The 17,328-nt window shown below is 45.9% G+C and overlaps 1 pseudogene; it reads left to right on the top strand.

Annotated features, from left to right (window-relative positions):
• Positions 1-11,570: 11,570 nt before the first annotated feature.
• On the top strand, positions 11,571-11,678 carry LOC129715697 (U2 spliceosomal RNA; annotated as a pseudogene).
• The last annotated feature ends 5,650 nt before the right edge of the window (positions 11,679-17,328 follow it).

Below are 17,328 nucleotides of genomic sequence, written 5' to 3'. Positions count from 1 at the left end.
AAAGTCTAGGGGCAGCACGCACACCCCCATCCACATTAGCAGGACGGAGGTGGAACGTGTCTCCAGCTTTCTCCCCCTACTACAATCACAGGGGAAGTTTCAGAATGGCTATTCTGCAAACTATCACCTCAAAACTGATTATTTTTATATTTGTTCTGTCCATCAATACCTGTGGTGTCAGTGTGGCCAGAGAGCCATGCCTCCATGTTGTTGTAAAATAAATATGTTTCGGATGTCTGTGTTTTCTTTCATTGCTGCAAGTTTTTAGAAGATTAACACAAACTATTTTGACTCAAATGAGTTGTTTGAATATTCATAACTAGTCTTGTCACTTAAACTGTACTCCTACTTGTAAATAGATAATTTGAAGGAACCGTTTGTCCATATCCAAAATATTAAGATTTCCATCCCATGAGGCTATTGAACTTGAACCTGATTATTCTTTAGAATCTCTGTTCCTTAAAAGCATAGCAACTAGAACTTTTAGGTTTCAGGAGATTCTTTCACCTGGCTTTCCCTGAATGTTAACTCATGCTTAAAAATGACCTGTTACAACTATGGCTCAGGACTTCAAAATGTTCTTTTAACCACATGGGTCCACAATTTCTGTATTAGAGGACCTAAATCCCCTGTTCCACCCTGTACTCTGTTACATTCACACACAGCAACCAACCACCTGACTCTAATCACCAACAAATAGGAATTTGTTCCTATTTGTTCATCTGGAGACTTCGTGTCTCACCCAAGGTTTCCGTGCAGTTCCTGGAGGTTCCCGGAGGTTTTTGTCAGTCTCCCTACCTGCTTCCACTACCTGCAACCTCTGGCAACCACCTGCAACCTCCGGGAACCGCACGGAAACCTTGGGTGAGGCGCAAAGTCTCCAGAGGCTTCCGTTCAGGTTTCCTAAGTGGGACAGGGGCATTACATAGCTTGATATTCGTTGGATGGCACATTGGCATGGCTAGTAAAACTGCTGCTGCTGCTGCTGCACACCTCCAGTGACACTTTGGTGCTGTCCACATGCAGTCCCATATTCCCCCGGGTGATTGCATGGATTTCATCCTTGTGTTCCAGTGTCCTCCTGCATTCCAAACTCGTGCAGACTAAGATTAATCAGCCACTGTAAATTACCCCTAGTGCATGAGTGAGAGGCGTGCGGGGAGAATAAATTGGCAGCCCCAGAGGAGCAAACGCCCTTGTCCACTGCTATACCACCATCAAGAATGCACACCGCTCCATCCCTCACCGTCAATGTGGGAAAGCCCACCACTCAGCAGTGCTCTTTCTTCCGGCACATAGGCAGCGACTGAAGAGTGAACCCTCAGCAATGATTGCACAGACCTGACTTTGATAAGCCCATCAAAAAGGCTAAAAGGGACTTTCACTCCGAATCGGAGGATGAGGGGCTATGTTGGGGCTATGTTGGGGCTTGCATGCCATCACTTCCTACAAAGCGACAATGAAGCTTCACTCCAAGATGATCTATATGTATTCTACGCATGCTTTGATAGGGAGAACCATGATGTGCCATCCCAGGCCCCCATAGCCTCCGAAGGTATTACAATCTCAGTCACAGAGGCTGTCATCAGAAAATCCTTCAGGAGGGCAAACCCTCAAAAAGTGACTGGACCTGATGGTATCCCTGGCCCTGTTCTTAACGCCTCTGCAGATCAACTGGATGGAGTTTTTGCGGACATCGACAGCCTCTCATTGCTGAGGTTTGAGGTTTCGACCTGTTCTAAAAGGGCATTAATAATACCGGTGGCCAAAAAGAGTAAAACGATGTACCTCAATGACCACCGACTGGTGGAACTAAAGAGGAACTGGTGGCCCACTTCGTCTGAACCTGTGTTGGTAATAGGGGATGGTACAGCACAATGTTTGTGTCAGGTGCAGCTGATCAGTGAGAACTGGAAGTACTTTGCTTGGTATTCCAGCTTCAGGATACTCTGTCACTGTCATCTCTCTCATGGTTGATTTACAACCCACTGCTTCCCCTCTGCTGGAGTGAACACTGATGCAGATCTGTAATCACATTTTCATACACGGGTCACGCCTGATGCAACTAATTGAATATTTTGAAGAAGCAAGTAAAGCAGTGAATAAGGAAACATGCATGGTCGCTAATCATATGACTTCCAGAAGGCCTCTCTTTGACACCCCCACATGCAATTAGAGTTTAATGCTAATTCTTATGAGGACTAATTAAAAAATTAGTAGTGTGACTGAGCCAGAGATGGTAGAGACTGTAATAGACAGGTATTGTAATTGGCTGATGTGAATAGTGCCGTCTCTCAAGTATTTGCTTTGGATGCATGCTATTAATTATATATTTTAATGACTTCGAAGAGGCACATTCAAATTTATTCATGGCACAGTGATGAGTTACATCCTTAACATTGTTAATTAATTAACAATGCTGATTGAAACATTACATCTATATTACTAAATCTCTGATCATGACTGCTTTTGGCCCACTGTGCTGCGATGTCCGACAGAACGCCGCTACCTACGGCTGTCATTTTTGGCCACCTCGCTCAGAGCCCCCCTCCTCCGCCTTACGGGTGCGGAGGATTTTTCCTATCAATCACAAATCAGAGAGATATAATATATATTTTTTAAATTCACCATTCTATACGCTGCCCCTGCTGGAGGGAGGGGGAGGGACTATAAAACGAGGAAATGGTGTGCCTCACTCAGTCTCTCCAAGATGGATGAAGCCAAGGGTCACGGCTCTTCTCTGAATAACACTGAACAAATGTCTACACAACTGTGAGTACCCTTAATGTGGTTTGAAAATGAAATTATGATTTGTTTGACGTAAAAAGGCACTACATGCAAATGGTTGTTTGGGTGCTTTGGCTTGAAGTTGAAAGGCACTACTTACTGCAAATGGTGGCTTGGGAGCTTTGGCTTGAAGTTGAAAGGCACTACTTAAGGCAAATGGTGGCTTGGGTCTTTTGGCTTGAAGTTGAAATGCACTACATACTGCAAATGGTGGCTTGGGAGCTTTGGCTTGAAGTTGAAAGGCACTAATTACTGCACCTGGTGGCTTGGGTGCTTTGGCTTGAAGTTGAAAGGCACTACATACTGCAAATGGTGGCTTGGATGCTTTGGTTTGAAGTTGAAAAGGACTAGTTACTGCAAATGGTGGCGTGGGTGCTTTGGCTTAAAGTTGTGTAGACTAGTGCATGTTCCTTTAACATAGTGACCTCACCACTACTAACCACTCCCCACATCACCAGTATAATTGTAACCACCCCACCTCTAGATCGCTCTCTAGCTCTGGTGACAGACCTCGGACAGCTAGGGCAGTGATGTATCTGGGTATTGTTAATAGTAATAAAACAGTAGTGAAGACGTAGTGCGTTTTGACACGTCTTTACAAATTGAAAGGCACTACTTACTGCAAATGGTGCCTTGAAGTTGAAAGGCACTACTTACTGCAAATGGTGGCATTAAGTTGAAAGGCACTACTTACTGCAAATGGTGGCATGAAGTTGAAAGGCACTACTTACTGCAAATGGTGGCTTGGGTGCTTTGGCTTGAAGTTGAAAGGCACTACTTACTGCAAATGGTGGCATGGGAGCTTTGGCTTGAAGTTGAAAAAAATCACCATTCTCTCTGCTGCACCTGCTGGAGAGAGGGGGAGGGACTATAAAACCAGGAAGTGGTGTGCCTCGCAGTCTCTGCAAGGTGGATGAAGCCAAGGGTCACATTTCTATGAGCTCTGAATAACACTGAACAAATGTCTACACAACTGTGAGTACCATTAATGTGCTTTGAAAATGAAAATGTGGTCCGTTGGAAGTAAAATGGCACAGCCTGCAAATGGTTGTTTGGGTGCTTTGGCTTGAAGTTGAAAGGCACTACTTACTGCAAATGGTGGCTTGGGTGTTTTGGCATGTAGTTGAAAGGCACTACTTACTGCAAATGGTGGCTTGAGTGCTTTGGCTTGAAGTTGAAAGGCACTAATTACTGCAAATGGTGGTGGGTAATTTGGCTTGAAGTTAAAAGGCACGTCCTAATGCCAATGGTGGCTTGGGTTATTTGCTTGAAGTTGAAAGGCACTACTTACTACAAATGATGGCTTGGGTGCTTTGGGTTGAGGTTGAAAGGCACTACTTACTGCAAATGGTGGCTTGGGTGCTTTGGCTAGAAGTTTAAAAAAAATCACCATTCTCTCTGCTGCACCTGCTGGAGGGAGGGGGAGGGACTGTAAAACCAGGAAGTGGTGTGCCTCAGAGTCTCTGCAGGGTGGATGAAGCCAAGGGTCACGTCTCTATGAGCTCTGAATAACACTGAACAAATGTCTACACAACTTTGAGTACCCTTAATGTGGTTTGAAAATGAAAATATGGTTTGTTTGAAGTAAAATGGCACATCCTGCAAATGGTTGTTTGGGTGCTTTGGCTTGAAGTTGTAAGGCACTACTTATAGCAAATGGTGGCTTGGGAGCTTTGGCTTGAAGTTGAAGGGCACTGCTACTGCAAATGGTGGCTTGGGTGTTTTGGCATGAAGTTGAAAGGCACTACTTACTGCAAATGATGGCTTGGGTGCTTTGGCTTGAGGTTGAAAGGCACCACAGAGCAATTAGTGGCTTGAGTGTTTTGGCTTGAAGTTGAAAGGCACTAATTACTGCAAATAGTGGCTTGGGAGCTTTGGCTTGAAGTTTAAAAAAAATCACCATTCTCTCTGCTGCGCCTGCTGGAGGGAGAGGGAGGGACAATAAAACCAGGAAGTGGTGTGCCTCACAGTCTCTGCAAGATGGATGAAGCCAAGGGTCACGTCTCTCTGAGCTCTGAATAACACTGAACAAATGTCTACACAAATGTGAGTACCCTTAATGTGGTTTGAAAATGGAAATATGGTTTGTTTGAAGTAAAAAGGCACTGCCTGCAAATTGTTGTTTGGGTCCTTTGGCTTGAAGTTTAAAGGCATTACTTACAGTAAATGGTGGCTTGGGTGCTTTGGCTTGAATGGCACTACTTACTGCAAATGGTGGCTTGGGTGATTTGGCTTGAAGTTAAAAGGCACTACTGCAAATGCACATTTCCTGTTTGCACTGTATATTGATTTTAGATAAAACGCTGCCACTTATGTCTGTGATTTTTGGCCATCTTACTCAGTCCCTCCTCCGCTGAGCAGGTGCAGAGAATTCTTCCCGTCAATGAAACAAATCTCTCTCCTGTCAATCACGCCCTGAAAGCTACATCTTTTCTGTTCGGAGGGGGAGAGGTTATAAAACCCGGAAGTGTGGGTGTGCCTCAGTCTCTGCATGATGGGGGAGGGAGAGGTCATGACTCTGTCTGAGCTGTGAATCAACTGAACACACTGAATGTCTACGGAACTGTGAGTTTGGTGTTTTGTGTGGTTTTATGGTGGTTTCACCTTGCATGAAATGGTACGAAGCTGCATTTGAATATAGTGGCCTTGCACCCTGCTTGAAGTGGTTGGAAACTGCACTTGAATTCGGTGGCCTTGCACCCTGCCCATAGTGGTAAGAAACTGCACTTGAATTTTGGTGGCCTTGCACCTTGCTTGAAATGGAATTTCAAGGAATAGTCATGAGTCAACTGCCAGCCCACCAGCCGTGAGTGAGCTGCCAGCAGATCAGGTTTGAGGGACTGAGCTGCCACCTCAAGAACCCACACCAGCACTCCAGAAAGCCCCCCCCCCCCGGTCGCCAATATTGGAATTGGTGGAGAGGTTGAATATTTTGTTGGGGGACCAGCCCTCCCGTGTGAACATGGGACCCAACGGGTCCCACTTAGTCAAGTTATAAATAAATACTCTGTCAGATCATCTGTTTCCCAAAAATTGCTGCCCATCTGTGTCCGAGCTGAGCAGTCAGCTCTAATGCAGCCCCCTGTGCAGTCATTCAAGTGCAGTCTGAGTCGCAGAACTATGTTTGACCAGGTATCATTTGGACAAGCAGCCAAATTCCCCTTCGATACTTGGTGATGCCTTGTTTCCCTCCTCTCCCCAACCAGGCACGGAAATCGCTATCAAAACATGCGAGGTCTCAAATTCATGGCGGCTGAGCGCACATACGAGGCTTCGGCTGTGGGGCCTGTGGACGGTAACATTGGGAGCTGATCTGGTTGGTGAACGACTCCAAACTCCAGCAACAGCAGCTTCGTCTGCCCTGAATCGTGGGGTTTGAATCAGCCCTTCACGGGGTCTTTTATCGACTGACGGGGGCTTCAACATCGGGAGCCTTGATCGCCTTGATGCAGCATTTTAATTTTAAGCCACGCTGGGCGCTGAATGGCCCTGCGAATGGTCCAATTCCCCATATTGTACTTCCGGTGGCGCTGGTGCCAGCAGCCTCCACCTTCAGCCCTATCTTTTTGTTTTCTTGTTTATTTAGTTATGTTGATGTGTGTTTTTTATGATTTTTTAAATGTCTTTATGTGGGGGAAGAGGGCACGGTGTGGGGGATACCGTCCTTCAGTGGGGGGTCGCGTCCTCGCCCCCCCCCCCCCCCCCCCCCCCACAGCGGCCTACCTACCTGGATTGGCGCGGCCTTTCCTGCCGGGATCGGCCAGAGCTCCAGCAGCGGCGGGACAGCGCTGTAACATCGCGGGGCTGGCGATGCCTTACCGGGGGTCGCCGTCTGGAGCCCGGAGTGCTGGACCTGCTGCACCGACATCATGGAGCTGTGGTTTGCGGACTCCCAATGCGGGCGGCGCTGATCAACAACGCGGGGTCCTGCAACTTTGCCCGGCTCGGCCAGCGGACTCGGGAGCTGCGGACTCCGGCTGCGGGAGGCGGCTGATCTGGAGGTCCGGGCCGCTGAGGAGGAGGATGTTCACTGTCGGGGTTCGGCGTCGGCGTTCCACCAGCCCGGCGTGAGGGCCTGAACATCGGGCCGCCCGGGGCGGCGACTGCGGGTGCTCGGAAGGCCCCAACCACGGATGAACACCTGAGAAGATCGGAGGGGAGGCTGGCTGGACAATGGTGCCTTCCTCACCTTGGTGCCACTGTGTTGTGTTGCGTCGTGGACTTTCTGTGTTTGTGCTTTTTTTTAAATTCTATTTTATTTTTTTAATACGTTTTACTATTTATTATTTATTTATTTTTATGATACTGACTAAAGGGAAATTAATTTTATTATCTCTAATTGAGACAATGACAATAAATTTGAATACAATACAATACAATACAATTCAATAGACAATCGACAATCGACAATAGACAATAGGAGCAGGAGTAGGCCATTTGGCCCTTAAAGACAGCAGTGTGATTCAATGTGATCATGGCTGATCATCCCCAATCAGTACCCCGTTCCTGCCTTCTCCTCATATCCCCTGACTCCACTATTTTTAAGAGCCCTATCTAGCTCTCTCTTGAAAGCATCCAGAGAACCTGCCTCCACCACCCTCTGAGGCAGAGAATTCCACACTCACCACTGTCTGTGAGAAAAAGTGTTTCCTTGTCTCCATTCTAAATGGCTTACCCCTTATTCTTAAATATTGGCCCCTAGTTCTGGACTTTATCAGCCCTTAGAAAGCAGCTGATAAAGTCCGGATTACAAAACATGGGAGGGGATCGTCCCCACCTCTCGAATCAGGTGGGGGGGAGGGGGGAGTGTCCCCCCAGGATTTATACCCCTGCCCTCAACCCACCCTTCCCCTCAACCACCAGACACTGTGGGGTTGTCAGTCAGTGTGGACAGGAACATTGTTGAAGATTGATTGAAAGATACAGCAGACCCACTGTAGTAGAACCAAAGGTGCTTCACAGCACTACGATCAATTAAAATGTGAAACAAGACACATACATAATGTTGACCTTTCTGCTCCCCTGCCAATGACAAACATATCTACTGCTGAAGACTCACTTATTTCATGCATGTCGAGCAGGCATGTAGACTAGCTTAGTGCAATCTCAAACCACTTGAAAACAGACCTGCAATGCAGCCAATATCATCAAAGGCCCACATCAACCCGGCAATGCTCTCAACGCTCCTACCATCGGGAAGAAGGCATAGGTTCAAAAACAACCTTCTTCTTCTCAACAACCTTCACGTTCTTGAACACTGCCTAGCATGAAATAAGTGAGCTATCAGCAGTAGATATGTAGAAAGGACATCACCAACTATCAAAGGGGAATTTAGTTGGCTGCTTGTCTGAATGATACCTGATCAAACATACTGCAGTTCTGGGACACTCACTCCACATGAATGACTGCACAGGGGGCTGCATTGGAGCAGACAGCTCTGCTCGGATACAGGTGGGCAGCAATTGAGTTATGATCATCTATGGACAGGTTTTGGTCTCAGTAAGGACTTCAAGTTTTCCATGCTGGTATTATGGTATTAATATATTGATATATATTTTGTTTATTATATATTATCTGTACATATAGCAAATACAGGCCTCTTACACTGCTTCTAGTAACAATTTCATTGTTCCATAGTTGGAACATAATGACAAACCCATGGCTATTAACTCTTGACTCTTGATCCCACATTTGCTGAGGGTTACTCACAGTGTAAATTTAAGCACCAGTGGTTGCTTTTCACAGAAAGCTAAATACTTATCTAGCTATAACTTATTCATTGGCGCAGGTATTGGACTGTAGGGAATGTGACATTCCAGCAGATGTTCCACATGGTTTTATGTATAACCAGCGACCATCAAAGCCGGGCTGTGACATTCTTTCTCAGGACTGATGGATACTGCTAAATATTCTGCAGCATTTCTAATAACAATAATAATATTGTTTGAAAAAATACTGTAACTGGTTTCTTTGCGTTCTTTGTCTCTATAGAGCAGGGGTGGGCAACCTTGTTCTGCAGATGGGCTGGGACGCACATCTGTAAGCGGATGGCGTGCGGGCCACATCTATCACGTGCACAGATGGATCCCATCCCCATCCCCTCCCGGATGGCGGGCAGCAAATCACATGTCACATAGATCCCCCGCCCCTTCGAGGATGCAACTGGCCAAAGATCATAGAGCGGAGCAAGATACTCCACTATGCAGTATATACACTATGCCAAATATGCAGTATCAACAATGCCAACCATTTGCACAGGTTTGTAACTGAAGGTGCTGCTGGGTACAAAGGCCAGGAGGTTGTGTCGAACTTTGTTAAAACATTGGTGTCATTAAGGCTGGGATATTGGGCACTGCACTATACAGCAAGGAAGCACGGCAGAGAGCGCAGACAAGATTTACTAGAACAATGTGGGAAGGAACTGCAGATGCTGGTTTACAGCGAAGGTAGACGCAAATTGCTGGAGTAACTCAGCGGGACAGGCAGCATCTCTGAAGAAAAGGAATGGGTGACGTTTTTGATCGAGCCCCTTCTTCAGTCTGAAGAAGGGTCTCGACCTGAAACATCGGCCATTCCTTCTCTCTGGGAATGTTGCCTGCCCCGCTGAGTTACTCTAGCATTTTGTGTCTATTGCTTAGAACAGCCCTGCGACCTGGAAGTTTGGTTGCAATACTGGAGAATGTCTTTTAGCAGGAGCGAAGGCTGAGAGGAGATTATGGTTCAAAACCATCGCAGGCAGAGGGATTAAGGTGGAACGGGTTGTACTGGGGTTTGGGCTGTTTGATCTAACGTCTTGATTTCATCGCACATTATTTTTCTTTTCACTGTCTTGTACAATTTATGGATAATTTATGTTTTGGTAAGCATCTGAACTGAAACAGGGTATGGCAGATACATAGACAATGGCAGTATTGTGTACCTGGAGTATTGTGTGCAGTTTTGGTCCCCTAATTTGAGGAAGGACATTCTTGCTATTGAGGGAGTGCAGCATAGGTTCACAAGGTTAATTCCCCATTCTCTGAGAGCAGGAAGCAGGATTGATTTTCTAAACATCTAAATGCGTTGCTGAAAGTTTTGCTAATTCTTCCACCCAAAAGGATCCTCTCCCACTTTGTGTTTGTTGATTTAGTATGCAAAGAAATTTGTTCCTGCCAAGTAATTTCAGCTGTTGGCAATCATAAGCATTTGTTGCTGACCTGAGGACCTCTGTTTGGTAATCAGGAATTAGTAAACTGAATCTTTCAGAACACAATGGACAGAGGCTGTGACCTGCTCTAATGGTTCTTGGAGCAATGTGATTCCAATACACATGCTATTCTCAGAAAGCTCTCAGCAAGGAAGAAATTTGAACAGTCATACGTTGTACAAATGATCATGTTTTATTCATACACGTTAATACTTGTTCCCAACAAAATCCAATCAAATCCAATCAAATACAAATTTGCCAAAAACAAATCCATCTGAAACTGCAGGAATAAAATACTCTCACCTAGCAAAAAATTCACTGCTCCTACAAAAAGGCCATAAAATAATATAACATCAATCATCCAGTGAGAATAGCTTCAATTTTTTGGACAAACACTCAAAGCTTATACATGATCAAAAAATGAATTCAATCTAATGTGATAGAAAATAATACAAGGTAAACAAAGACAAGATAAATAAATAGAAGGAAATAGTAATTTTACTTCGGAGTCACGTGAGTGACTTCGTGAAGAACCCCGCTTCCACGCATGCGTGTCATATCGCTACACGCATTGCAACGAGTCACACAGGGGGGAACGGCGTTCCCCAAGCGGGAGAATTTGAAAGTCGGGAACAGCAGGTAAGAGACTCTGCGTTCCTTTTTTTCTACTTACTTTTAGGTGGCTGCGGAAAGCCGGCGGGGAGACCCGTGGAGGGCGAGCAGCCAGCAGCAGCAACAGCACGAGTTTCCCTGGAGGGGAACAACCTGAGCCCGACTTTGCTCCCGCACCGGCAAAATTCACCTCTCGGCCGGGCGGGAAGCAAAGTAAAAAAGGTCCCTATGCCAGTCTCAAACGAGACTGGCTTGGGAGCAGTCGGTAGCAGCCAGCGCAGAGGCTGCGGGACAGACAGCTCGGACCAGCGAGGGGCTCGGAACGCTCAGCGAGTGCAGCGGCACTTATGGAGTCGGAACGGGACGTCCGGGCTGAAAACCTTCTTCAAAAGGTAAGGCCCAGGGTCCAGGGGATCCATAGGAACAGCCGGGGTTACCGGCTGCGGAACTGCCGCGAAGGACCAGGCCCGTGAACACCGGGGTCGGTCCAAGCGGCTCGAACCCGACACAGGGAACGACGGTCACCAGCGGGAGAAGGAAAGTCGGGAACAGCAGGTAAGAGACCCTGCGTTTCCTTCAACTTACCTTCTAGGTGCAGACATGGACCAGGTCCATGTAAGGCCGGCGGGAGAACCACGGAGGAGCGGCAGCGGCAGCGGCAGCGGCAGCGGCAGTGGGAGCCGGCAGCTGCAGCAGCACCGGCAGCTGCAGCAGCACTAACAGCGGCAGGAGCACAGACAGCGGCAGCAGCACAGGCAGCAGCAGTGGCAGCTGGCACTTCGTGAGGAGCTGGCAACGGCAGGAGCAGCATGGGCACATCGATTCCCGGAGGGGGGAAAAACACCTGTGCCCAACTTCGCTCCAGCATGGTGAGAAAGTTCATTTCTCGGCAGCAAAGGACTTTGCAGTTGACTGGCTGCAATCTACTACAAGGGACCAGTATGTGAGTACCAGGGTCAGTCCCATCGGGGTTTTAGTTACAATAATCGCTTCTCGGCTTTTTGGCTAAGATCAAGTGTAGTATCTGTTCTTATCAGTTTAATATCTGATACACCCCTTATCTACGGACCATATATATTAAATAAAAACTATAGTAGCTGTTATCATCAGTTTTAATGTCTTATATGTCCCTTAGCTAAGGACCATATAAGTAGGAGTGCCCAGAATTGAGGGCATTAGAGTGGGGTTGGCCGGCTGCAACGACCACTAGGGACCAGTACCGTCAGTACGGGGGTCGGTCCCAGGGGTCTACGATAAAGGAGCAGCCAGGAGTGCTGAGAGCGTTGAAGCCAGGTTAAAGGAATAGATGGAAGCAGCTGTGCCAGGCCACCTGGCAACGGTGAGGCATTACAGGTGCCCAGTGTAAACCAATGCATTTGGCAGCATATGGACGAACATCAGGAACCAGGACCTCAAGATCCAGAGAACCTTCAAGGGATTGACGGAAGGCATCATAGCATACACCAGCACCCTGGACTAAACGTAGGTAACCAAAGACCATCAAGACGCACTAGATCTGTTTAATAATATGCAATATGACCTGAACTACAAGTGGAAGGCGGCCATTCAGCCAGCACTAGGACCCCAATAATGCTACCATTTGCAAACAAAGAACCGTGTGTGGACTAAGCCAGACACTGGGGCTCATTAAGGCCAGCGCAAGGGCCTATTTTGGAGCATGATACCAGCCACAGGCAAGGCCATAAAAAATGTGGTTCATACCAGTAGCAGTGTCAGAAATCAATATAACCTGCAGGATCCGTTTTAGGGTATGGCCAGGGCGGCCACCCTGGAAGATGCGGAAGCCTAAACCTCCCACACAACCCTGAACAAGAAATATTAAACCAGAACCTTATTTTCTTCTGTTAAAATAGGGACCTACGAGGGTAGGGGAGGTTGCAACACTACAGTTATGTATGGTATATAATCACTACAGATTCATATAATCTCAGCAGTATTCAGGGTTATCTGATAGGGTTTTTTCTCATCCCAATAACCACAGTACATCATACACCAGAAGGGCATTTTGTCCTTACATAAACCAAGCAATCATGGTATTTCAGTCTTACAGGGGATGGTGTTAGAACCATGTTCCCTATGAACATTGCCAAAAAATTGTTGATTTATCCAGTGACTGGAGACTCCATGCCATAACACTATGGATTTATTGATTTGTAGAGTCTAACAGACCCACTATACTGTCAGACAGGACGATGAATCTCATCTCATCTGCACTAAGACTGTCAACACGGAAGCAGTACCTTGGACACATCAAGAAATGGGGCATATACTGCTTGGACAACAATCTCGGCCAAAAACATTCTGGCCGTATTGGGATTTTAACAAGCCTCCATTAGGATAATCGATGGAGCTACAGTGCCATTAATAGTGCCACAAGTGCACTCTCCAATTACCTATCACAAGGATCGGAATGGCACGCGGTGGGAGCGCACCCCTGGTAAGCAAACCAGGTACTCCGAAATCTGGGACGTGGGTGTTGTTTTCTCAACATGCTGAGGAGCTTGTAGCTCATAACAGCGTTGTCACCTCAGTAACAGACCAGGAAGATGGTTATGCTCATGGTGTTATTTACCGCACAACAAGTCCAGCCATTAAGCAAACAGAGCCTGGACTCCCTGATCATCTCACCGAGAAACTGGTGTTGTCATACAGGATTTAATAAAAGAAAACAGATCGGGTTCCTCGGGTCTAGGGTTTGATTTTATGGTACACCCATATGGCAAACGACTGTGTATAACAAGACACATCTAACAATACATAGCATATACTCGGAACATTCGAGGTCAGAGTATGGAGTTGTTTATCTCTTACAAGAAACTGCATGATAGGGTCACGACTCAAACTATATCAAGGTGGCTCAAAATGGCAGGAATAGACACTGATGTTCCAACTCTCATTCCACCAGGACTGCAGCAACATCCGCAGCAATATTGTACAGGTACCCACAGACCAAATCCCCAGAATGGCAGGAGGGTCATTTTAAAGAAGGGTTTTTCCACAGGTTGTATAATAAACCAGTTTATTTGGAGCCATCATTGTATTAAGAAAACATTTTAGGTTCAACAAAATAATTTGCCCGATAGGTTACAGGGTTATGATTCTCAAAATTTTAAAAAGTGTTATATTTTTTTGTTATACCACACAACTCTTTGTATAATTGTGTTTTAAAACTACTAATGATGCTCTCTCCCAATACCCAAGGCAGTTGTGAAGCATGGACTCGTTCCACGGCATGAGGTCACAGAGCTTTGAAATCTTCACGAAGTCACTCACGTGACTCCGAAGTAAAATAGTAAGATTAAACGAGAACTTACCAGTTTGAAGTTTGATCTGTATTTTATGAGGAGTTACGATGAGGGATTTCGTGCCCTCCGCTCCCACCCTCGTATGATCATATCAAAAACTGGTATCTCTTTGATAATCTTACTATGTTAGATCATTATAGGTTCCTGTGACCTCACACCGCTGCTTTGAAGTATGACACGCATGCGTGGAAGCGGGGTTCTTCACGAAATCCCTCATCGTAACTCCTCATAAAATACAGATCAAACTTCAAACTGGTAAGTTCTCGTTTAATCTTACTATCTTTCTGTATGTCCTAATAAAATAAAGGAACTGAATCAGAACCCTTTTCTTGCAGCGGTTACAATGTCCCTCATCTCTCTGGAATAAAAAGGAACTGTTGATGCAGGTTTATGCCAATGATAGACATAAAATGCCGGAGTAACTTTGGGCATCTTTGGAGAAAATGGATAGGCATGGTTTTGGGTCTGGGCCCTCCTTCAGACTGATTGTAGGGGGGCGGTGGAACTGGAAACGGAGGAAAAAACAGGACAAATCTGGGCTGATAACAGATGACCTCAGGCAAGGAGATTCCTTGATATAGTGTGAGCCCAAGTGGGACACATCGTTGTGAACTGTGAAACTGATCAACACACCTTTAGTGGAGGAAGAGGGGAAAGAACGAGGGGTAATGTTCCTCCAATTTGTATGTAGCTTCACTTTGGCAATGGAGAAGGACCAGGACAGAAAGGTCAGTATGGGAATGGTAAGGGAAGTTAAATGATTAGCAGTCAGGAGATCCAATGGGCCTTGCAGAACCGAGCACAAGTGTTCAGCAAAAAGGATGTAGAGTCTACGCTTTGTCTTGCTAATGGGGTGGAAGATTGCAACCTTCACCTGGTCCACCCTGTTTAGACTAATGCAATCAACTCGACATGCACAAACGGAAGATCAAATAGAATAAGTTGTCCAACAACTGTAGGCTGTGCACGCCACATGATAGAAGAAGAAGAAGTCTTGCGAATGTACAGGAGCCCACATCGGGAACACCGGATGCAGTATATGAGGTTATAGGAGCTACATGTGAACATCCTCATCTCGCCATTGTTTTCAGTAAGCTCACTTTCCAGCCCCAAGGGCATAAGGATCATTGATGAAGTGGTTAGTGATGTTGTCACATTGCTTTAGAGAACCAGGATTGATCCTGACCTTGGATGCTGTGTGTTTGGAGATCTCCCTGTAACCATGTGGTTGTCCACAAGACTCTGGTTTCCTCCTGTGAGCCAAAGATGTGCTTGATTGATTGATTTATAGGTGAATGTAAATTGCCTCTAATGTACCATATAACCATATAACCATATAACAATTACAGCACGGAAACAGGCCATCTCGGCCCTACAATCCGTGCCGAACAACTTTTTTTTCCCCTTAGTCCCACCTGCCTGCACTCATACCATAACCCTCCATTCCCTTCTCATCCATATGCCTACCCATTTAAAAAAAATTTTTTTTGGTACCTGGGCAGCAGGAGAATCAACGCATGTGTGTGTGCGTGCATGCATGTGTGCGTGTGTGTGTGGTGTATGCGTGCGCGCGCGCGCATGTGTGTGTGTGGGGTGTGCATTCATGCATGCTTACATACTAGCGTGTGTGTGCATGCGCTCATGTTTTAGTTGGGTGGGTGGGGGAGGTTGCAAGGAAGGCAAGAGGAAAAATTGGATTCATGTACATAAGTGTTTGAGGGTTTGTGTGGAAATGGTGGCCAATAGGCTTGAGTCTGTTCTGTATGATTCAATGACCAAAGCAAACAACATATTGCCGGCTAATCACATTTCAAGGATTAAGGAGTACTTCTAAATCAGATTGGCTTTGCATGAATTGACTGAGATTTTGAAGAAATGTGTGCATTGAATAGAAGCATCTAACTATGGATCCTGTTGCCATTCACATTCTCTTAAACATAAGGAGCAAAAAAACAGAGATTCATTCTATTATGCTACAATCTTAAACATAGGAAATGGGTGCAGGAGGAGGCCATTCGGCCCTTTGAGCCAGCACCACCATTCATTGTGATCATGGCTGATCTTCCCCTATCAATAACCCGTGCCTGCCTTCTTCCCATATCCCTTGACTCCACTAGCCCCAAGAGCTCTATCTAACTCTCTCGTAAAACAATCCAGTGATTTGGCCTCCACTGCCCTCTGTGGCAGGGAATTCCATAAATTCACAACTCTCTGGGTGAAAAAGTATTTTCTCACCTCAGTCTTAAATGAACCCTTTATTCTAAGACTGTGACCCCTGGTTCTGGACTCGCCCAACATTGGGAACATTTTTCCTACATCTAGCTTGTCCAGCCCTTTTATAATTTAATGTGTTTCTATAAGATATCCCCTCATCCTTCTAAACTCCAGTGAATACAAGCCTAGTCTTTTCAATCTTTCCGCACATGACAGTCCCGCCATCCCAGGGATCAATCCCGTGAACCTACGCTGCACTGCCTCAATCACAAGGATGTCCTTCCTCAAATTAGGAGGCCAAAACTGTACACAATACTCCAGATGTGGTCTCACCAGAGCCCTATACAACTGCAGAAGAAACTCTTTACTCCTATACTGAAATCCTCTTGTTATGAAGGCCAACATCCATTAGCTTTCTTCACTGCCTGCTCTACCTGCATGGCAACATTCAGTGACCGGTGTACAAGGACACCCAGGTCTCGCTGCACCTCCCCCTTACCTAACCTAACCCCATTGAGATAATAATCTGCCCCCTTGTTTTTGCCGGCAAAGTGGATAACCTCACATTTATCTATATTATACTGCATCTGCCACGCATCTGCCCACTCACTCAACCTGTTCAGGTCACACTGCAACCTCTTAACCTCCTCTTCACAGTTCACACTGCCACCCAGCTTTGTGTCATCAGCAAACTTGCTAGTGTTGCTCCTAATTCCCTCTTTCAAATCATTAATATATATGGTAAACAGTTACGGCCCCAACACCGAGCCTTGCGGCACTCCACTCGCCACTGCCTGCCATTCTGAAAAAGACTTGTTCACTCCTACTCTTTGCTTCCGGTCTGCCAACCAATTTTCTATCCATATCAACACCCTACCCCCAATACCATGTGCTCTAATTTTAGTCACCAGTCTCCCGTGCGTGACCTTATCAAAGGCATTTTGAAAGCCTTTTGTTTTGAGATATAGATATAGCTAAAACGTCTATGAGTAAACTATACATATGGTAATGATTTGAATTAATTACAACTGGAATATTATGGAGATTAAGGTGATAAATTTGATCACAGATATGAAAAGCTTCAAATTCCTGGGCGTGCACATCTCTGAAGATATCTCTTGGTCCGAGAACACTGATGCAAGTTTAAAGAAAGCACAACAACGCCTCTACTTCCTGAGAAGATTATGGAGAGTCGGTTTGTTA

This window comes from Leucoraja erinacea, unplaced genomic scaffold (genome assembly GCF_028641065.1).
Source record: "Leucoraja erinacea ecotype New England unplaced genomic scaffold, Leri_hhj_1 Leri_132S, whole genome shotgun sequence".
NCBI classification, from domain to species: Eukaryota; Metazoa; Chordata; class Chondrichthyes; order Rajiformes; family Rajidae; genus Leucoraja; species Leucoraja erinaceus.
The sequence above is the reverse complement of the archived record's forward strand: the minus strand, read 5'-3'. Positions and strand labels throughout refer to the sequence as shown.